This window comes from Terrapene carolina, unplaced genomic scaffold (genome assembly GCF_002925995.2).
Source record: "Terrapene carolina triunguis isolate 2854851 unplaced genomic scaffold, T_m_triunguis-2.0 Scaffold88, whole genome shotgun sequence".
NCBI lineage: Eukaryota > Metazoa > Chordata > Testudines > Emydidae > Terrapene > Terrapene triunguis.
In genome coordinates, this window is record NW_020664439.1 from 31,408,661 (window position 1) to 31,432,098 (window position 23,438).

The window sequence follows — 23,438 nt, forward strand, 5'->3', positions numbered from 1 at the left end:
TTTTCTTTTTTGCTGGTTCAGGTTCTGTAGTTTTCACATCAGAGTGTTGCTCTTTTAAGACTTCTGAAAGGATGCTCCACACCTCGTCCCTCTCAGATTTTGGAAGGCACTTCAGAGTCTTAAACCTTGGGTCGAGTGCTGTAGCTATCTTTAGAAATCTCATATTGGTACCTTCTTTGTGTTTTGTGAAATCTGCAATGAGAGTGTTTTTAAAATGAACAACATGTGCTGGGTCATCATCCGAGACTGCTTTAATATGAAATATATGACAGAATACGGGTAAAACAGAGCAGGAGCCATACAATTCTCCTGCAAGGAGTTCAGTCACAAATTTAATTAACACATTATTTTAACAAGCATCAGCAGCAGGGAAGCACGTCCTTTGAAATGGTAGCCGAAGCATGAAGGGGCATATGAATGTTTAGCATATCTGGCACGTAAATACCTTGCAATGCCAGCTACAAAAGTGCCATGCAAATGCCTGTTCTCACTTTCTGGTGATGTATATAAGAAGAGGGCAGCATTATCTCCTGTAAATGTAAATAAACTTGTTTGTCTTAGCAATTGCCTGAACAAGAAATAGGATTGAGTGGACTTGTAGGCTCTAAAGTTTTACATTGTTTTGGTTTTGAGTGCAGTTATGTAACAAAAAAAAAATCTACATTTGTAAATTGCACTTTCATGACAAAGAGATTGCACTACAGTACTTGCATGAGGTGAATTGAAAAATATTATTTCTTTTTATCATTACATCTTCTCTCCACAGTTCCAGCATAGGCAGCAAAGTCTGGAAACACTTCCATGCTGGCCCAAGTTCAGTAGGTCCTACCTACTCATCACCCACATACAACTGGGCATCAGCCAAAACCCAGAATACCTCATCTACTGAATCTTTGGTGGAAATATGATAGACTTGCCATGTCGTAGCTAATCCACATAGAAGACAGATACAAATTTATATGTGACATATTTGGGCCCAATAAACCAGTGCTTCACTCCAGTTTTACAAATTTGGATTTTTTAAAAAACTTTTAATATTTTTTTTAGACCAATATGGTCTCTTAGTTTAGCCTTGGTCCTCCCTCAGAAATGTGTAATTATTTGTAAACATAACTTCCTTTTAATGAAGTATTTTTCACCTAGGAGTTACTCTGATTGTCCTCTGAGATGCATTATCCACATTGCTGTTGATAGAATGAAATGTTTATATTTCTCATCAGGCTTGGGATGGATGTGTGACTCTTATATTGTCCTTAAATTCATTCTTTTAAATCACCGTAGGTGTTTCTCTTGACTCCCTAGTTGTTAGAAAAATTTGAAATGACAATAAGCCTTCACATTAAGGGGTTTCAGTTTATTATGATTTTTAAATGTTTTTGTTTTATTATTAATAAGGACATGTTTTCAGTAATTTAACTGAAAATAGATATGTTTTGGGTCTTGGAACCCACCAGAAAAAAGTCGCAGCACACCCCATTTGAATATTTTATCTTTGTGTGATTGAGTTGTTTTATAGAAACATAATGTAAAGATGTTACACTTTCAAATTCTGGAATGAGTTCCTGACACTTGGCACAGTTACTGTCATGAGGACCTTATATTATGGTTACACAACTCTTTTAAAAGAACTTTATGCACCAAGCTACCCCAAGGGTGACATTTTATCAGAACTTATGCCAAGAATTCTCCTCTGTGCAGGCCGTCAAATGCTTATTGAGTGATTAAAATTCAGTACTGTGTCTGGTCAAGGGTAAGTTGGCCTCTACCCTTCATTTAATTATGGTGAGGCTGTATTAGCCTGAAACTTCCAGAAGGTTTTATATGACTGACTAATGTCTGGTGCAGTGTTCCTCTCTCAGGTCCTACTTAAGGATGAATGGAAGTGTGTTTCAGATCCCCCCCATTCAACTTGTTGTAGAAAAAATAATTATTAAGGTCCTAACATAAAAAGCACTCCTCAAATGCAATGATCAAAATTACTGACAACGTTTATTTAATAATTTACAAACATGATGTTGGACTTTTAGTAAGAAGTCCCCTAAAAATCTATGAAGAAAATAAAAATGTTGACAAAGATCACAAAAATGTCCTATTCAAATAAAAATGAAAGGTTATGATATATATGTGGTGAATTATGATATTTAAATATAAAGATGAAAAGTTGCTGATGGTAAAAATAAGGTTTTTTTAGTTATACTTTAATAGTTCATAAATCATATGATTTAATTATTAACCAATCTAAGTTATTAATCAGTCCGGATCCTTTTACTATGTTATTAACCAATTGTAGCTGATAAATAATACTTGGTCAGTCATTTTGCTGTGAGAATAATATAATATAAAAACTAAATATTTTCACTGTCATAATGCTTAAATATGTGTAACCCTTCTGCCCGTCTGAGTTGGCAGCAACAAGGGCCGGGTTCAGTATCTAGGGGTTCCGTTTCAATAACACAATGCAAAACTGGCTCGAGCCCCCACTCAGTGACCTGGGACAATTACAGACCACCCCCCAGGCGCCTCTAAGAGGCAATACTTCCCCTCTCGCAAGCACAGAGTCTGAGTGTAGCGAAATCCTTTTAATAAAGGAAGAAAATAATGCAGCATTATGTTGGGGAAACACCACAAACAGGATTCATAACACAAACCATGAGCAAAAGACCCACCCCCAAGTACATTTGGCAGTGTCCTTTTCCCCTCAGGGTCTTAAGTCCAGCAACCCAAAAAATCCCCCAAAGTCCCAAAAGTCTCTGTCCCTGGTCAGCACAGCCCCAGAGTTCAAAAGTTTATCTGCAGAGTTTTACCTCCCAGCCTGGGTGGAAATGGGGGGAAGGGGTTGGGGTGTTAAGGGGTACCTTACATGGTCCAAAGCCAACTGCCCCACCTCTCCGTGGAGTTCTGCTGCAGCCTTCACCGTGAGTCATTCCGCCAGCTGCTTCGCTCCACCAGTCGTCGCATGAGCCACTCCAGCCATCCCGCGAACTGCTCTGATCCACCAGCCACTCCACTCCATTCCACCAGCCATCCCGGGAGCCACACCAACCATCCCACAAACTGCTCTGCCAGTCACTCCACAATATATCTTCACCCCCCCCTGCACTACTTAACACAGCACTCAGTGATTTCAGCTCTTAGTAATTTTTGCTCTTTAGTAAGTTCAGCTTGTAGTCAGGGGAACCTGGGTGCTAGTGCACCATTGGCACAAAGTGAATTCAGCTCAGCAGCCTGTAATTAGACTCCTAATGGAATCAAAATTAGCTCTGATACTCCACCGTGGAAAGAGAAAGCAGTATAGCTAGTGTTTCAGGCCCTCAAATAGGGGGCCCCACCACCAGGCACAACTGATTGCCCCCGACCTCTCTCAATTCACTGGCTTTGGGAACCCATGTCCCTTGTCTAGCTAGTGCTACTTAGTTGATGGTGAGTCCCTCTGTAATAAAACAGTTCCACTGTCCTTGATTTACATAATCAGGGTAACAACACTTTATTCTTCTTGCCCCAATAACAGAGAAACTGGGGATCCCACAGCAGCCAGAGTGACCATTCGGGCTGCTGTGGGCTCAGGCTAGGCGGGGTGGGTGTGCCTGAAGTTCTTCTCCACAACTCACCACCAGATGTCAGGGTAGAGCTCATCCTGACTCTCTTACATATGAATATATATTGTAGCAGTGTTTCTCAAACTGGGGCCGCCGCTTGTGTAGGGAAAGCCCCTGGTGGGCCAGGCCAGTTTGTTTACCTGCCCCGTCCGCAGGTCCGGCTGATCGCAGCTCCCACTGGCCGCGGTCCGCTGCTCCAGGCCAATGGGAGCTGCTGGAAGCCAAGTGTGGTTAGCCAAGGAGTTCACCAGGTGAGCTGGGGTGGAACAGGACTGGCATAGATGTCCAACTAGACCTTGCTGGTGCATATGAAGTATAGTGCCTAGTCTAAAAACAGGCTGGGCATATACATAAGGATATGCTAGACAATCTGTGAAGGAAGGAGTGAGGACTCAGGCATTAACATATGCTGGGAGGACTTGGCTCATTGCCCTGTAAAGTCTTTACCAATTGCTAACAGGAAAAACTAATAATAGGGATGTTCTACCATACTTTTAAGTAGTCTCAGCTTACCTTCACTTTGTGGAAGGGATTTGGGCACATCAATTTACAATGGACTTGTTTGCTTAGAATAGATAATATTTTCTACAATCAGTCCAGACATGCACATCTTGTTTATTTCTAAGATCTTACTTCTTTTCAGTCCAGTCATTTTACTTCTTGGACACTGTCCATGCAATTTTATTCATAGTGACACTAAGCTACTTTCAGTGCATTTAGTACATATGTCCTGAGTTAGACATAACAAGATTCCAGAAGTCTAAATCTCATCTTTATTACTGTATACCATGTGTATGGTTATAGTGCCCTGAACATTTCACTGTAGAAAGTTCATCATAAACTAGATTGACATAAATCTACTTCAGGGCTCTTCCTGAAATTCTCATCTGAGTGCCCACTGAAATGAAAGAAACAAAATCCTTAACTTTCTTATCTCTGTACTCTATCAGTTGAGTTATATTTATGGAAATTGTTGTCAGATGGCAGCAGTTATTCTCAGTTCATTTGGTAAAGAGCTCTCCTGTTCTATTCCGGTTTATCTTAGAATGTATTTTAGAGTGTAAATATACAGTAGATTTTTCTCATTTTGTTCCTATGCAGATATTTATAGTTAAGGGTTTGTAATGGTTCATATCTGCACCTGTCAGGTATTTTCTCCAAGAAACATTTTGCCATTGGTACTGTATATACAGTATTTGTTTTATTCATTTATGCATTCTACGGCCTATGTTCTACGGTAGTTATAAGTGTTTGTGAGAGGAAGAAATAGTGTGTGTGTTGAGGAATAAATGTCAGAGAAACTGAATTAGAAAATAAGTGAGAGAACAAACTTCGATAAACACCTTAAAATGCTTTCCCATTCACCACTTTGAGTAGCACAGACTATCTGCAGCACATTTTTTGTTATTCCTGCACATGTCAACCAAAAAATAGATTTTAAAAATATCCATTTATATCTATGGGCCAATCTCTGCTGCCCTAACTTCTCCACAAGAAGCATCGTTCTTCACAAGAAGGTCCATTCAATTACTTCTGTGGCAGTCCTTACAGGGTAAAGTGCTACTTAATGTGCATAAGAGTATTGCATTCTAGCCTTATGTGAAACAAGCATCCATCTCAAGCTCTACGGCCTTTAACAATTTAAAATAAATAAATAAATGCAACAACAACCAAAAACCCCACAATCCAATCCATACCGTACAATGCCAGAAAACACAGCAAATCCAGAAATATATCCCAATCCATAGAACAGAATGAACCAACAAGTCACACTAGAAAAAAAAAATCTCACTCTCTACATAAGAATTGCCATACTGGATCAGACCATCAGTCACTTATTTCAATATCCTGTCTCTGACAGTAGCTGTTGGAGAAGGTGCAAAAATCCATTATAGGCAATCATGGAGCCACCAACTCATAGGGAAAGATTCTTCCTTGCTCCCATTAGCTAGTGACTGACATATGGCCTGACACATGAGGCTCCACATCTTTGATTTATCTTAGCTAATATAAAGATCTCAGACCTCTGCAAAAAGCCTGTGAAAACAGATGGACCTTGCAGTGTTCCTTGAGTAAAAAAAAAAAAAAAGAGGAAAGGAAAGTATGTCTTTTTCGTTCAGCTCATCCTCCACAGAGGAGATTCAGTTCACAAAGAATCAGAAAAAGGGACTGAGGAAAGGTAATTCAACCATACTTCTTTTAAACTAGGATAAAAATAAATTCCATTATATAGAAAAAGGTATCTCCAGGGGTCTTCCTGACATTCATAGACCTGAAGGAACCCTTCATGCCCACACCAAGCATAGGAGGTTTTTGTGACAGTATGGAAAATAGATTTCCCATTGGTCAGTCATGCCCAGAATGCGAGGGAACATTAGACATGGCAGAGTTCAGCCTGTTGGCATGGAGAGCAGTCACACAAGGCCACTAAACCTGGGAGTCCTGGTAAGCACCAGAACGCAAAGAAGTTGCACCTGGTTACAGCTGACTGCTAAGTTTCATTGATATAGTGACATATATATGGGGCAGGGATAGCTCAGTGGTTTGCGTCTTGGCTTACTAAACACAGGTTTATGAGTTCAATCCTTGAAAGGGCCACTTAGGCATCTAGAGCAAAACTCAGTACTTGGCTCTGCTGGTGAAGGCAGGGGGCTGGTCTCAATTACCTTTTGGGGTCCCTTCTAGTTCTATGAGATAGGTATAGCTCCATATATTTATTTTTATATTTATATGTACTGCATATAGTGATTTAACAACGATTAGGCAAACATGGTCACTGCTATGAGACTATAGTCTGGGGAGAGAGGTGAAGTGATGTGCTCAAAGTCATAGAGGGGATGACAGCCAAATTGAAATCAATCATCCAGAACTGTGCTGATGAAAGGGAGGTTGCAAATGACATAGTGGTTAGCAATGGGAATTAGGGGAATGTACAGATTTTTTTTTTCCAGAAGAATAAACTGTTCCGAGAGAGATTGGGAAAGATTCTATGGAGCAGGAATGACTGATGGCAAGGACATAAGGAACAAGAGCAGAAGCCCAGGTGGGGACAAAGACAGAAGTTGTCCACTAATTAAAAACAGAGTAGTAATAAGAATTACAGAATATATTTAATATATTTTTAATTACTGGGAGTTGCAATTAACAGAGACAGATATTACTGATAAAGACTCTTGTGTAAAGATCAAAGTTTCAAGCTTACATAGCTTTGTGAGTGTCACTATAACACTGTGGCTATTTTTTTAATTAACAGTGTTTAATAAGTATTCTAATCTGCTAAAGCCCTAATCAAAGCTATTATTTGTTTTTGTTTTTCTGGTGATTACTTGAAAAGGAAAGAGGAAATAAATGAAGTTGAAGAGATGTGATCTTTTGTCTCACCAGAAAGTTTGATGCACAGGAAGACTGTTGTGTGTGCAAATTGAATGGAGCAGTACTTCTGCAACAATATTTGCTGTGTCCTGTCAAATCAGCATGAAAATTATGGGGGGGGGGGTGCGCAGGGGGGATTAAGCTTTTATTTCAAGTGGGAAGCTAGAGACAGAAAGCCCACCAGAAGCAAAAAAATGCATTTTAAAACTATTGAAAAAGTCTCTAGATTAAAAAAAGCAAGAGCTCAAATCAAATCATGTTACTCCCTGAAAATGTTTCCATGCTAATTTGAAAAGCTTTTGTTAAACATTAGAACTTGATTATGTATATTGCTTAATTTTCTGTATTGCTCCTGAGTTCTTCCACTCAATCTAGGTTTGATAGTGATAAATTGCCTAGGTTCTGATATTATATAGAGCTGCTATCATCTCAGTGCTAGTCCCGCCACAAGGCAGCAGGGGGCACTCATCCTCAATTGTGCTGCAACAACGTTGGTAGGGGGTGGGCTGAGTGAGTTCTTTTTGGTTTTCTTGTTTGCATAGTTAGATTCTGTTTTCTCTAGAGTTAGAAATCTGGATTATTTTAGATGCCACAGTCTCATTGTCCGAAGACCAGAATCTCTGTCAGTGTTACTAGGTCAACTCTGATGTCATCTATTTATGTTTATTTTTTAACTGAGCCAGAAGGGTCAATTTAAGTATACAACAAGTCAATTTATCTCTGAATAGACACTGACAGATCCAGATACAAAGGGATTGCACATTATCTCTTAGGAAATAGTTTTTGTTTTATTATTGTAGTAAATATGGGGGGTGGAGGGATAGCTCAGTGGTTTGAGCATTGGCCTGCTAAACCCAGGGTTGTGAGTTCAATCCTTGAGGGGGCCACTTAGGGATCTGGGGCAAAAATCAGTACTTGGTCCTGCTAGTGAAGGCAGGGGGCTGGACTTAATGACCTTTCAAGGTCCCTTCCAGTTCTAGGAGATAGGATATCTCCATTAATTTAATTTAATATTATGAATCTCTCCATTTTTTTGAATTAGAAAACACCAAGTGTATCTATCATTATTCTCTCGTCTGACATGACTTTGCCAGTCTGTAAATTTTCTTTTAAATTAGTAGACTGAGTATTCTTATCAACCCTTAGCCAGCTGCAATTACTGTCACTCTTTTCAGCTGAATTAATAGGTTTGTGCCAACTAAACAGAATTTTTTGTCATAAATTGGGATTTTATTGAGCACTCTGAACCTCCTAATATTGTTTTAAACATAAGAACTGTCTAAGAAGTAGAGATGGCAGAAACAGCTAAACTTTATTTGACTTCCCAAATGGCTCCATTGAACAAAAGCTAAGTGTATGAAGGAATACGTTTTTCCCATATTCCTGAATGTTTTGGGGAACAACAACAATAATTTGAAGACTAGTGTATACAGAACAGCTAAATATGACTGTGGAAAGAGCTTGATTGGAATTTCTAGTTGATTGGAAAAGAATTTGAGTCCATCAAAAATAATACCTTGCATCTTGTAAATAATATTGTGCCAATATGTCAGATGTTTCCATGACTTGTTGATGTATCTGTGCATTGCATAATATACAGGCTGGGTAATGAAGCAGTACATGAGGGAAATAGTAAAATCTGAGCAGGCTGTGGGAAGATCTATCAAGCTCCCCTTGCAGAGTTTCTTCCCAATTCTTCTTGGGAGGCAAGAAGACAGGCAGAGATTCCCCACAAAAAGAAACAGGAAATTCAGCTCTCAGCAGGGGGGATGACTGTCCTGGAAGTATCTATCCCTAGAGCATCCTTAAAGGGAAGTACTACAGCCTAGAATGGTTAGAGGCATAGGGATCAGGAGCAGGAGGAAGGGCAAACTGCTGGGATCAAGGAGGGAATTGAAATAAGGGGGAGCTTATGGTTCAGAGAAGCTTTGGGTTTGGGGGCTACAGGACGAAAGGGAAGGCATTACAATTCCAGGTGTCCATGCGGAGCTGTTCAGTGCAGGAGGGCTTGAGAGGAGGCAGAAGGAGGGTGAGCCAGTAGGTTTGTTAGGTTGGGTGGGGAGCGGAGAAGAAAGGGTAGTGTCTGAGGTTGGTGGGCCTGAAGAGAAGATGATATTGGAGTCAGGGAGCAGAGATCACATTCGCTGCACTGCTGGACAGCAAGTTGGCAGGAAGTCAGCAGGTGAGGCTGGCTTCCCAGCTGGCACTGCTTTTGGAACAAGTATCTCATGGCTAGATGGCCCAGTCTGGGCTCATGTGCTTTTCCCTTTTCTGTTATGTTTTTATATAAAACGGTCCATATCCAGCTCTATGCTCTAGCACACTTGCCAGGAATTGACATAAAGCCAAACAAAACAAACCTATCCAACCTGTTCACTGAATGAGGCAGTAATTCTGAAGAATAAATAGCATGTGATCAAGAAATTAAAGACTGTATCATAGTGCATATGCACAAGAGGACTGAACTAAGGTTACTCAGGCACCCTTAAATCTAGCATTTCTTCACTCTTGAATACTTAGCTTTGCAACCTAAATAGCATTATTTTAACACTGATTTTCTATTAACATAGAATTTTTATGTTTTCACACACACACTTATTGTTTTTATGTTTTCACACACACTTATTGAATCTCAAACAGGCTTTTTAATAACTACAGAGTTACTGACATGCAGTTGCAGCAAAATATTAATACACTAGCATATTCATGCTCATGCGGCAAAATCATTGTTAGAAATGCTCCATTTGGGTGGTGGTTGTTCTGGACCATCTTTATCCAATTGCTTTTTCCAGAGCTGCCACAGAAGGGGCTATTGTTTTTAAGTGAGGGTTGGGAGGTAGGAAAAAAAGATGGAGGTGCAAGTAGCTGTTTTAAGGACATAGGAATAATTATTCACTATAGACCCAATATCAGTCACTCATTCTCTGTCTTTCAATTTATAAATAGTATAGCATGTATGTATTGTATAGATCATCTGGAGAGGGGTACAAATATACACTATGAGAAAACACAGCATGGGGGGAGGGATAGCTCAGTGGTTTGCGCATTGGTCTGCTAAACCCAGGGTTATGAGTTCAATACTTGAGGGGGCCACTTAGGGGTTTGGGCCAAAATTCAGTACTCGGTCCTGCTAGTGAAAGGAAAGGAAGGGACGGGACTGGACTGGACTCCATGACCTTTCAAGGTCCCTTCCAGTTCCAGGAGACAGGATAACTTCATTAATTAAAATTTAAAGGAATCCTCCTGATAGGAGTAAAAAATAACAGGCAACATTTTAACATTGACACGTTCCTCACAGATGATATATTTCTTACACATAGGGTCATGCAGAAGCTTGTATATTTTTCTGTCACCATAGTCACAGGTGTAAAGCACAGTCTTTCCATACCATTTGTACTCCATTTGAATGCAGCTTTATTTCATAGTTTGTCTTTGAAGAGAGATGGACCCAAATCCAGATATTTCAAATTTTGAGGAAGAGGGAGCTTGAAATCCAAACCAAACTGGATCCAAATTTTGCAGGTTGGGACACTCTCTAGTTCTGATCTGGCTTTGTATAATGAAATCTTTTTTTATACCCAACACATATTAAAACAGAGCTGTGTTTCCCTTTTAATTGGAAGACTCTTGGTCAAAATCCAAATTCTATGAAACAGAAAAAATGTTTAGAAAACATTGCAGTCAGGTCATTAAGGCTTTGTTGCTGGTCTGTTTCCAGATCTCTGTTATGCTATGCCAGGCTTCCGTTCTTTGAAGTGAGGGGGGGTGCTACTTACCCTAAAGGGAGATGGCATGAACTGTCAAAGAAACGCTTTTTTTGAGTTCTTAAGTCGTATCCAAGCTTCCAACTGAGAAATTAATTTAGTTGACACTGACAGCACATAGGGCTGCTCTTTGTGTGTGTCTTTCCTTCCTCTGGCTGTACCTGTAGAACTATTTATTCAGGGAACAATTAACACTTATAGAACTCAGAAAAGGGAAAAATACACAGATATAGTGTAGTAATTACAAATAACAGGTGGTGCCCAAAGTGTTCTTTTCATCTCCATTTCTCCTCAGACCGCTTTCTTTTACTTGATGGTTTTGTTTGTTTTGTGTCAGCAGAATGCAGTCTCCTCATGAATTACAGCAATGCTTTCACCTATCTTGATCAGAGAGAGCGGGTGAGACAAAATAAAGGATGTCCACACCCAAAGTACAAAACTCTACTAAGCCACTGGGGGGGAGGGTGTTAGATCTAAGTTATGCAACTTCAGCCGCGTGAATAACGTAGCTGAAGTCAATGTACTTAGATCTACTTACCGCGGTGTCTTCACTATGGTGAGTCGACTGCTGCCACTCCCCCGTCGACTCTGCCTGCGCTTCTCGCCGAGCTGGAGTACAGGAGTCGACGGGAGAGTGCTCGGGGATCGATTTATCATGTCTAGACTAGACGATACATTGATCCCTGCAGGATCGACCACTGCCCGCCGATCCGGCTGGTAGTGAAGACATACCCTAAGTTTCTTATCTCCATCTTCCTCCTTCCAGCGCCCTCTGATCCCTCTGTTTCTCAGATCCTATCTAAAACCCCACTGAAGTAAATCTGGGCCTTTGTATTGATTCAATAAGATTTGGATCAGGCTCCCATTGTCCCAGTAAACCTTCTGATTTTCCAGGTCATTTGAAAGTCTTACACAGTTATACTACCTATCCAGAAATGTATCCCTGGTTACAGAATTTAATAGAACACACGCACTTTCATCAGGCTGGGGCAGGGGGTTGGGCTGCGGGAGGGGGTGAGGGCTCCAGCTGGGGGTGTAGGCTCTGGGGTGGCAACAGGGATGAGGGTGTTGGGGTGTTGGGGGGATGCGGGCTCCAGGAAGGAGTTTGGGTGCAAGAGGGGACTCTGGGCTGGGGCAGAGGTTTGGGGTGCAGGAGGGTGTTCGGGGTGTGGTGGCTCAGCGGCGCTTACTGCGGCTCCCAGGAAGCGGCTGCCAGGTCCCTGCAGCCTCTAGGTGCATGGGCAGCCAGGAAGGCTCCACGCACTGTCCTTGCACTCGCAGTCACTGCCCCGGCAGGTTCCCAGCCAATGGGAGCTGCTTAACCTGCACTCAGGGCAACGGCAGTGCGTGGAGCCTCCCTGGCCACCCATGCACTTAGGGGCTGCAAGGACCTGGCGGCTGTTTCCAGGATCTGTGTGGAGCTCGGCAGGGCCACCCAGAGGATTCAGGGGGCCTGGGGCAATGCAATTTCGGGGGCCCCTTCCATAAAAAAAAGTTGCAATACTATAGAATACTATGTTCTCATGGGGGCCCCTGTGGGGCCCGGGGCAAATTGCCCCACTTGCCCCCCCCCCCCGGGCAGCCCTGGAGCTCAGGCAAGCAGGGAACCTGCCTTAGTCCCGGGCCGCTGCTTCGCCACTGACCGGACTTTTAACAGCCCAGTTGGCAGTGCCGCCAGGGTCCCTCTTTGATTGGGCATTTCGGTCGAAAACTGGATGCCTGGCAACTTTACAGTTACAGGACTTGGCTAACTCCCATGTTGGGAAGTCTTTCTGGCTAAGATGAACTGTTCTCCTCTGCTGCCCTTAGACCTGGGAGAAACTCCTTGTAGAGCCCCTCTTTTATTGCCTTTTAAATCCTTCATCAAACCCTGCTCTGCTGGCTGGCATCACTGCTGCCTGGCTTTGGGAAAGCAAATGGCAAGTCTGCTGAGTGTTCTCTTCTACATAGAGCTGTAAATTCTCTGGGCCAGGGACTCTCTTCTGTCTTCATAGTACCAAGCACCTACTGGGGCCTTCAGTCTTAATGGAGGGTCGTCGGTGTGACTATAACAGAAATAAAAATGATACTAATTATTATTTTGCATTCTAGTGCAAATACAATGCTGTGACCCTCGAGCAAAACTTTGGGTGAAATCTTAGCCCCACTGATGCCAGTGGTAACAATCCTACTGACTTTAACGTGTTAACATAGATACACATGCAGACTAGCATTATTCATATGCCTCAATCATTCTCACAAGGCCATTCTATATATGAGTGTTAATTTAGATGACCAATTTCCATGGGTGGCAAGGAGGACTAGCAGAATTTGATTTTTATTTTTTTATAACTTTGTTGGATTCTAGTTTATTTTTAAGCACTTTTAATTGCATTTATTTAAATTTTCACAGTTACAGGAAATTATGGGAGGGTCAGACAATGGGTTGGGAGGGTCAGACAATAAATAAATGACAGTAGATAATGAGATTCAGAAAGTTAAATTATTATAACGGTTAAAACACAAACTGTCAGCATCAAATGTCAACATTTTAGGTTTAAATCAAACTATACATTTTCAAGTCGCATTTTTGTTAGTTTGCCAGTCTGTAAATTTTCATTACTATAGATGGAAATACTCTTTATCGGTTTATGTGTGTATGGTGAAATCAATGTTTATCGACATTTACTGAAAAAAATCAAATACTTCCAAGCCTAGTGGTAAGCAAAGAAAAATATCTTAAGTCTTTCAGGGCCACATTATTACAAATGGTGTGGCTTTGTACATTTATGGGCAGTTCTTCATGAAAATGTGTTCTTTGTTGTTGATTTATTATTTTTCTGTGGAACACATTTAGACTTGTAAGCATTGGTCTTTGTTTGTGCTCTCCCAGAACTGTTTTCTTTTCACATTAATGTCTAGCACCATAATGCACTGCTATCATAAGCTAAGTATAGTGTCTTTGATAACTATGTTAAATAGAACTGATAGAGACTCATAAAGTACACTTGGCTTGCTAGCAACCTCTTTTAAGAGAAAATGTTCTACAGGCTCATGTGTCTAGGGAGAGTTTACTTAAGTCCAAGTGAGAATTTAAATGTAGATTCATAGATTTTAAGGCCAGAAGGCATCATTATGGTAATCTAGTCTGTCTTCGTATAAAACACAGACCACAGAATCTTGCCCACTAATACCTGCATTGAGTACAATGAAATAAAAATGCGTTTCAGTGGGTGTTTTAAGTTTTTCCTATGAGCCAAAATTTGAACAGGCTTTGTGCGGTTAATAACTTATCTAACAATAAAACTTAAAAGGTAACCTTTTGAAGGTGCCCAATGGAAGCTTATGTGCTCAGTTAACTTAAAAACTGAGATAGATGAACCTGTACAATTGCTTTCATTAATATCCAATTAAACTTTTAGAAGCAGGGTCTGATGATCTTGTTAAGTGATATACTGGCATCTTAGAAAAGCACAAAGTGAAAGAGAAAACATGAGAGAGGCTGAAACTACAGCTGATAGAGAGTTTTCTAAAAATTGGGTTTTTGACTACATGAAAGTTTTGAGGGAAAGTATTTGCTTTCCCACTTGAACATTAAAATTTTAGCCTTTTTTTTTTCTATTTTCATTTCTTTTCTGTTTTTTTTTTTTTTTGCAATTTTCAGAAGTTTTCAGTTGAAAAGTTTTAGGTTTCTACAGCTTTGGATTGATATTTTTCCTCCCCCAGGAATCTGAATTTTTTTCAGGTTTCTGATGAAAACTCTAACTTTTGCACAGGAATAAAACCCAAAACAATGTTCTTCTGACCAGCCCTTGCCAAAACCTGATGTGTATATTTCTACTGGGTGATCAAAATATTTCCAAAAATATTTTGAACCCAATTCTCCAACCCTTTCTCATGTTGAATAGCACTTGCTCATTTGAGTGGTCTCATTCAGTTCAATTAAACTGTTCATGTGAGTAAATATTACTCAGCATGATTCCTAGTTGCGGAATTGGGCATCATGCACCTAATTGTCTTAAAATATGAATAAAAAGCACTATCATTATTGGGAGTCTAAATTCTCCACTGTTGGCTGCAATGAGCTGTATAGGAGCCATCTCAAATCTGCCTTTGAAGTACTCACAGTTGGGCTGCAGCTGCTTTCAGCACAGTGAAATTGGCATTAGCAGTGTACCTCTACTGTGGGAGGTAATGTCAGCCTTTGGCTTTGTGTCTCAGTGTGCACCCAAGACATGCCAATATCACACAGTTACCTAACCTGGCACTGTTAGTGTTGGGAGTGGGAGTTACTGTTAAACAAAGCAGTTGGGTTAATTTAGCTTCATTGGAAAGGTAGGAGGTGGGGAAATCAATAATAGCTAGATGGAAAAGGATAAAGAACAGTAATGAAAAGAGTAAGGGAAAAATACCAGGAAAAACATTACAAAAGCTATTTAATTGGCCTTTTGGGGACTCAACCTTCACTTCCTCTGCACTCCTTTTTAGTAGTGGTGATAGACTTTATATGCATTGGGTAGAGTGGGGTGAAGGATGGAAATCTAACCAATTCTACTACCTGCACACAGAAGTATGCAATGCTGCTGCCTCAGCTCATAAAACAAATTCTGTCTAAAATGAAATCATACAGGTCTCCTGTCCTTAATTATAGTGTATGGTTGTATCAGCTCCACTGACAACCATCTTAGAAGATGTTTGAGGTCATCTGATTATATACTTTTCATTGGAAATTTGGAGTCTTGCTTGTCAGAGTGTGGATTTCTGATACAAGGTACAGATCTTTAGTCACATGTGCTTAGTTCACAATTTAAAGGTGTTACAATGTATTGTATTATGAAATAAATAAAGATATCCTATCTCCTAGAACTGGAACCTTGAAAGGTCATCGAGTCCAGCCCCCTGCCTTCACTAGCAGAACCAAGTACTGATTTTTGCCCCCCTCAAGGATTGAACTCACAACCCTGGGTTTAGCAGCCCAATGCTCAAACCACTGAGCTACCCCTCCCATTTACATGAGTATATGTGTTTGTATGTGGTCTTTCTCTCACAGTTACACATACATATACACACATGCATTTGAGCTGATCAGAAAATGAGTATTTTTCCATGGAAAAGCATTCAATGAAAATGAAAAAAAAAGTTTAATTTGTCCACGGAAAACTTCAACTTATCATCAAAACAATAAAAATTGGTAGTTTTCATTTTTCAGCTGCAAAGTTTCTGATGAAAATGAGAAAGTTAATTAAAAACATGATTTACTCAGAAAACAAAATTTTCCATTAAAAACAGTTTACATGGAAATATTCCGACCAGCCTTAATTCATAAACAAACAGATAAAATCTGAAATCTTAAAGAAGCCTGACTTTCAGAGAATGGGTATTCAGCATTTACAGAAAGTCAGGCTCTTTTAAAGTGCCCAACATTTTTCTTTCTTCTTTTTCTTCACTTTACCCTGTCTATTGGGAGGAGGCCGGGGGTCAGAGATTGGTGTATTGGAGACAAGCCTTCTTGTCAAGTGTGTTTTACAAGATGACACCAACCTTCTTTGTGTTTTCCTTCTGCATCTCGAGCTACTTATTTCTAGGTCTTCTTCACGGTGTTTGTCCCATGACTATTAGCTCTTGTACCGTCTGACCACCATATCTTGTTGACTCACAGGACCCATCCATCTTAGTTGATACTCCCTCAGCTTTTTTGTGATGCGGGCTTAACAGTATCCATGGTACTGTTTCATTGCGTAGCCTATCAGCTCTCAGCTTATCCAATGTTCACCTCAGCATGCTCATTTCAACAGTGGCCAGCATTCTGATCCGTACTTCATGGCTGACCTAATCGTGATTTTATACACTTTGCTTTTTAGTTTACCCGGCATATGCTTATAGCCTTTCACACCCCTACTTAAAGTGTCCAAATTGGAGTCCCCAAAATTACAAGTTGCTTTGAAAATGTTGGCATATTTAAATAGATAAGAAGATGCCAAATTCCAAATGCCATTTTGTTCCTCCCACTGGCATAAATTATATATCTAAATAATTTTCAAATAAACAAAGAAAGAAATACTGGGGTACATAGGGAAACCCTGGGAAGAACCTCCTGAAAGTTCATACCTATAGGAAAAGAATATTGTGTAGGTGGGGGGAGTTGATTGACAAATGACATGTATTATATATTTGTGACTAGAAATATTGCAGTACTTGGTACTTTTTTCTTTTTTTTGTATCAGAATCAACCTGAACTTTATTCAAAGAATTGTGGATTTTCTATGCTTCAAGCATGCAGGAATATTCCTTTCAGTGTAAGGCTGCAATATTTACAATTACTGACAGTATGCCTTTTAGAAATGCGGGTTTCAATGTGGCTTAGTAAAAGCATGTTGTAATTTGTCTGTCATTTCTCTCAAAGTTCATTGGCATTGTCAAGTCATGTTTACCTCAGTAGGAAAATTTAAATTTCATCCTTGGAGATTTCATGTGGCATTCTGCTTTCCCTGAGGTTTTGTGCTAAATTTGCAATGTTTTCCCCCCTATAAATTAACATCTCACTTCATATGACTTCATTAAACTGTTCAGATGCAAATGATCAAAAAGCCCTGTTATTTTAAAAGATGATTCCCAATGTATGATTCTGCTAATGGCTGGATGTATGATTCCAAGAGTGTGGTCTGTGTGGGTGGAGATGTGAGTGGGTGTCTCATATTGTATATTCAAATAATAGACACGGACAAAAAGCACCTGTGACGTTTTAGACTGTTGCTCCAGCAGGTAGAAGGATGTGTATGCCAAAAACAGAGGCAAAGAATTCCAGCTGCTGTGTGACATTTCAACATCAGTGTGACAAAAGAATTGTGGTGTTTCTTTTACCATTTAAGAGCAACTTTACTGTAACTATTTTCAGTCCCAATGTCACAGAGCACTAGAGCAGTGCAAAACTGTCACTGCAAAACCCCCACACCTGGAGTCCATATACAAAGCCCATTGAAGTTAATGGGAAAACTTCCACTGTGGATCAGACTATAGGTGAATTTTGCCTTCAATTCAGGTTTTATTACAGCAAAACCCAAAACTCAGTCAAGATTAACTAATGCTTATAAACCTGAGCCAAATTTTAGAATTCCATTGAAGAATTCCATTTTAGAGAATTGTAGACTTCAGTTGAAGCTTCTAGATGTCCATATGTGATTCTGAGTGGACAGTGTGCAACTCAGCCGTTTCACTTGATTTCAAACTGAGCAAAATCTCAGCAGATTAAAGGAAATTTAGCAAAGTTCAGGTTTCCAAGACAGGAAAGTTCTTGCTGAACCCCCTATAAAATATCCAAGGTATAGCTACAAGATCTTTGGAGACTTGAAAATCCTTTAGCCATGCAATCATTCAAAATCACATTCTGCCATCCTTTCTCCAGCAAAACTCTCATTAACTTGAATGAGAGTATTACCCAATGGTGGAATTTGGACCTCAATGCTTATTTCATTTATTTGGCCTTTTCAATTGGCTTGGATCAATCTGTGCTTTTCTTAGTGCTAGCTGCTTCACTGTTTTATACATAATATAAAAATAAGCAGAATAATTTAAAAACATTTCCAACCATATTTCCTTCTCTATTGCTACAATTATGTCTAGAGTTTTTTTATTTGTATTTAATTTTCCTCAGAATATTATTTGAAAAACCTAATTTTGAAGTTTTGTGTTTATATGACACATAAGAAATTTCACCTAAAGATGTCTGATGAAACCAAGAGGCAGTTTTTGCAGGCAAAATTTCCCCTTTCAAGATAATTTTTTGTTTATTCACAATGAAGTATCATGTTTACAGTGAAATGCTCCTTTAACAAAGTTTTGGTCTAGGGTCCAGGCCCAGGCTGAACTTTTTAAACCCCTCATTCCTAGGTGGTGAGTCATCCACCATGCTGACTGCTTTTACAGCAGTTTTACGCCTCCCCTCCTCCCCCAAGCCAGAAAGCATTGCCCTCTTCTCCCAGCCAGCCAGACAACCCCTCTCCTCGCTTTGCTTAAACTGCAGGGCAGTGAATTCTAGTGATTACTTCTGAAGTGTAACTCTGTAGCGTTACAGGGCACTGGTTGCAACTTTCATCTTTTCAGAATGACAAACAAACAAACAGTGACTTGGCCCTCATATGATTGGTGGGCATTTAACAATTATCAGACATAATAAGATATCACATCAACATCATCACACTGAACTGAAACTTAGTTTGAAAAAATGAAGTTCTGTGGACTGAGTAAAATTAACCACTGTGAAGAGAGCACAAGGTTCATGTCCAAGTGATGGATTTCACCTTCATGTGCACTTATTGGCTTCAGTGGGAGCTGAATATCCACATCTGTAAACAAATTTAGCCCAAAGTTTATGCTTGTTTTATAAACAATAACTATTTTTGTCACCTTCCTCCCAAATCCTTGGCAGACGCTTAGGCGCCAACTCCATGGGTGCTCTGGGGCTATACTGGGAAAAGCAAGTGCAACCCACATTGACTACAGTTGGGAGTTGTGTAGGCAAGTTTCACAGGGTGTATTTACATCTAACAGTTATGATGTAGATATAGTATGTAGAAATTTAATACAACATATTATCGATATAAATAGACCTGCAAGAGACTTGGGAAAATCTACCTGTTGTGGAAGTTCTCTTATTTTTAAAATATAAACTTCAACAGTTGGTCAAGTACAAAGCGCAATCATTTAGAAGATCTGACAGGAGTAGGAGTTCCTTGCTATGAGCCAGGGACAAGGTCTTCAGACATGATGGGAAGAAGCCATCTTGCATCACCCTCCATCCAAAGAGCAACTATATTACTGCCAAAGTAACCTGGATTGCTCTCCCACGCTTTTGAGTTTAAGTAGCAGGGCTAATTTAGAATTGGCTGAGAAATATTGAATGCTACAGAGCACATCGCTACACTATTATGTTCAGTCTCAAGAGCTGGTTTCATTTGGAACACTGAGCTCTGTTTAATAATTAGACCTGGCACTTTAAAATGTGCCCACTCCTGCGTCAATACTGATTTGAGAGGTTCCCACACGGACACTGTCAATGCAGCATTGAAGTGGGAGAAGAAAGGCATGTGTTACAGTGACACATCAGAAAGCCTCAGCTCTTATAATAATGAAATTATTTTAGGACAGAATATAGCACTAGAGTAGAACACTCTATAATTTAATCTTTCCTAATACATCTCTTTCATTGCATCCTCCAAGCATCCAAAGCTTACTCTTATAAATGTAAACCTCTAGAGGCAGGGATAGTTTGGCGAAAGAATGGGAATGTTTGTGGTCAAACTGTATTTTAAAGTGATAGCATAATCAAATGAATTGGATATAAGTGAACAAAGTAGTAAGCCAACGTTTTTCATGTAACCTTTACAGGCATTAGTTTACCAGAGTTCAGTCTCCACTGAACAGCTTACTGCTACTCTAGTAATTAGAAACTGATAGCAAAGATCATACATCAGTCGAAAAACAAACCCTTCTAAAATTCGATAGATTAAAGAAGGCATTCATCTAAGAAACTCATAATAATCCATTAGCTGTCTTACTCATATCCCATATAATTAGCATTTGTTGTTACAATAGCAGTTAGAATAATTCCCACTAATCCATAATTAAGTGGGTACTTCCAATTCAAATAGGCCTTCAGATACCACTGTGATGGGCATGGTATAAGGCATAAATAAAATTTCAGAAGCATATTTTGTACTTAATATATTTGTTCCTTACAAAGAAAATAACATTGCTGTTCACTTTGGGTTTAGGAAAAAAAAATCTGTTCTTTTTCTTTCTTCCTTCCTTCTCTTCCCCCTCTCCCCAGTTGCAAGAACTTGATCAAATACAGGAGGACAAGTATTCTTGGTTGATAGAGACAAGCAACTAGAAAAACAATGTTGACAAAAACACCCTTAAAATTATATTTTTTCTTGTCATGTGAATAAAATATTATTTGGGAATGAGTCTTTGTTATTATTTGTATTATGAAGGGCCACAAATTATCTTATGTCTGAAATAAATTCTTCCTTGAAATTTGTTCTGGGTGATTTTTTTTCAACTGGAAATTTTTTCACCAAAAAATGAAGATTCAGGGTGATTGAAACATTTCATAAATTCGTGATGATATTTTTTTCAGTCAAAGAAAAAAAACCCTCAACAATTCTGTAACAATAAAAATGTTTTGTTTCAATGTTTGCTAAGCAAATGGTTTACATTTTTCAAATTGATACAATGTTTTGTTTTGGAATTCCTTCAATGAAAAAAAAAACCTTAAAAAAACTCAAAATGAAACAAAGCTTTTTGTTTCAGTTTGAATTAAACGTTTGTGTTTGACCTGAAATGAAACTTTCTTTCTTTCTTTCTTTCTCACTGAAATTTTTTAAAAAATATTTATTTTGGGTCTACTCAAAACATTTTTTTTTATTTTTCAGAACTGCCAGCAAATTGAAAAATCATGTATTTGCACAGCTGTAGTCTGAAGTCTTATATTACTAACTGTGATTTATTTTCTTAAGTAATTAAATTACAGTTGTGGGACCTGGTTCTTGCATACCCTACAATTCCAAAACGCTCATTGTGGAGTTTTAGGTGCCCAAAGAATGCAGAATACAGCCCTTCCTTTATTTAAAATGATAACTGGGGTGGAAGGGACCTCAGGAAGTCATCTAGTCTAATCTCCTCCTCAAAGCAAGACTAATCTGCAGACAGATTTTTGCCCCAGATTCCTAAATGGCCCCCTCAAGGATTGAAGTTATAACCCTGGGTTTAGGAGGCCAATGCTCAAACCACTGAGCTATCCCTGCCCACTTTGTTCGCTTAGGGAACATCTACACAGGGATAAAAACCTTTGGCTGGCCCAGGTCAGCTAACTTGGGCTTGTGAGCCTTGGGCTCTGGAGCTGAAAAATTGCTGTGTAGATGTTTGGGCTCAGGCTGGAGCCAGATAACTGGAACCATGCAAGGGAGGAGAGTCTAAGGGCCCAGCCTGAGCCTGACCATCTAACCAGTAATTTTTAGCCTTGCAGCCCAGGCCAGCCGCGTCCATGCCACAAATCTTTCATCCCCGTGTAGACATACCCTAGAGATTCAATTCCACAGACACTTACATACACACGCTTAGGTTTGGTAACTTGCCAATCAGACCTGGAAAGAAACTAGATAGTTCTGAAAAGAATCAATAGTTACAGTATTTCTAATCTATAAATTACACTCTAGCCTTGTGTCTATCTAAGCATTTCCACTGCACTTCTTTCCATAGTATCTGAGTGCCCAACGCTTTAGATACGTTTACAGAGCTACAGTGTAGAAGACTGATCCTACTCATGTTAAGAATACATGGGGGGGGGGGTTAATCTGAACTTGTTAAAACTCTTAGACCTATTTGTATTTTAGACCTTATTAATGATGGTTACTGGGGTACATTGGGCGTAACCCCTCTCCTCCATGACCCCCGTCATTTGCTTTGATATATCTAACAGTCAAGCAAGCCTCTTCCATCTATTTCTATTCATCCTCCAAGGACCCTGCAGTCAAACTGCTGCCAAGATATTACTCATTTATACCCTAAGGAGAAAGATCTTATTAGTAATTATTTAATTATAATTATTTAAATATCGATAATAAACACAGCCATCTCCTCTGACCTTCAGTTTCCTGATCAAATTTAATCAGTCAAACACAAGACAATAATCATATAACATTTACCTATTATTATGGTAATACATGCTAATAAAGGGCCCAATCTCACTCCCATTGAAGTTAGTGAGGGGAGGGAAGAACAGCTACTGGCTTCAATGGAAGCAGGATCGAACCCTCAGAATATAATATAAGACAAGATTTTCAAAAATAGGAAGCCTAAAGTTGGACTTTGAGGGCCATATTTTCAAAAGTGCTCAGCACTGAACAATTTCCATTGAGGACAATAGAAGCTGCCAGGGACTCAGCACATTTGAAAATCTGTCCTTATGTGTAGGTGTTTAGATATAGTTTGGAGTCTAATTTAAGGCTCCTTTTGAAAAATCTAGGTCCTTGTTCTCAGATATTAGCAATAAAGTAAAATCCTTATTATTCAGAGTAACTATGCTAATGGTTAAGAGTAGAGGTGGCTGAAAACCAAATTCATGAACAATTTTGGAATGTTTAAGAGTTTTGTTTTGCAGAGTTTGCATGATTGTTTTTTTTTTCCCAAAAAACATTTTGCAATATTTTCAATTTGGAGTTTTCCCCTCTTCTTTTTTTCCCCTTTGCTTCCAGTAATTAAAATAAGTTTGAAAGGTTAAGTCATAGAAGCTAGGGATGGTGCAGAATGAAACAAAACCAGGGTGGGGAGGGGGGAAGCTGAATTGGACCTCTCAAAGAGTAATAAGGCAGCTATGTTGGATGTTCTCTCCCTGCTTTCTGCTGGTACAGCCCTCTTTTCAATACCAAAAAACCCTCAGTGTGACCCAGAAGCTGAGAAGAGAAAGGAGATATAACCAGATGGGAGATAGCAAGGAGAAGAAAGGAGAAGGCAAGTAGCTATCAAATGTGACATAGTCCAATGATGTATTAAAAACTGTGTTAAAATTACAAGCTATCACTTTAAGTACAAAGGGTTTTCTGGTCCTGCTTGCAGGCTATGGGGCTCTGTAGTGAAATCTGGGTATGGGTCATCAGCAGTCTGTCTGCAAAGAACATGCCTAGAGAACATCCAGAACCCTAATACAAAAGAGAGAGACAGAAAGCAG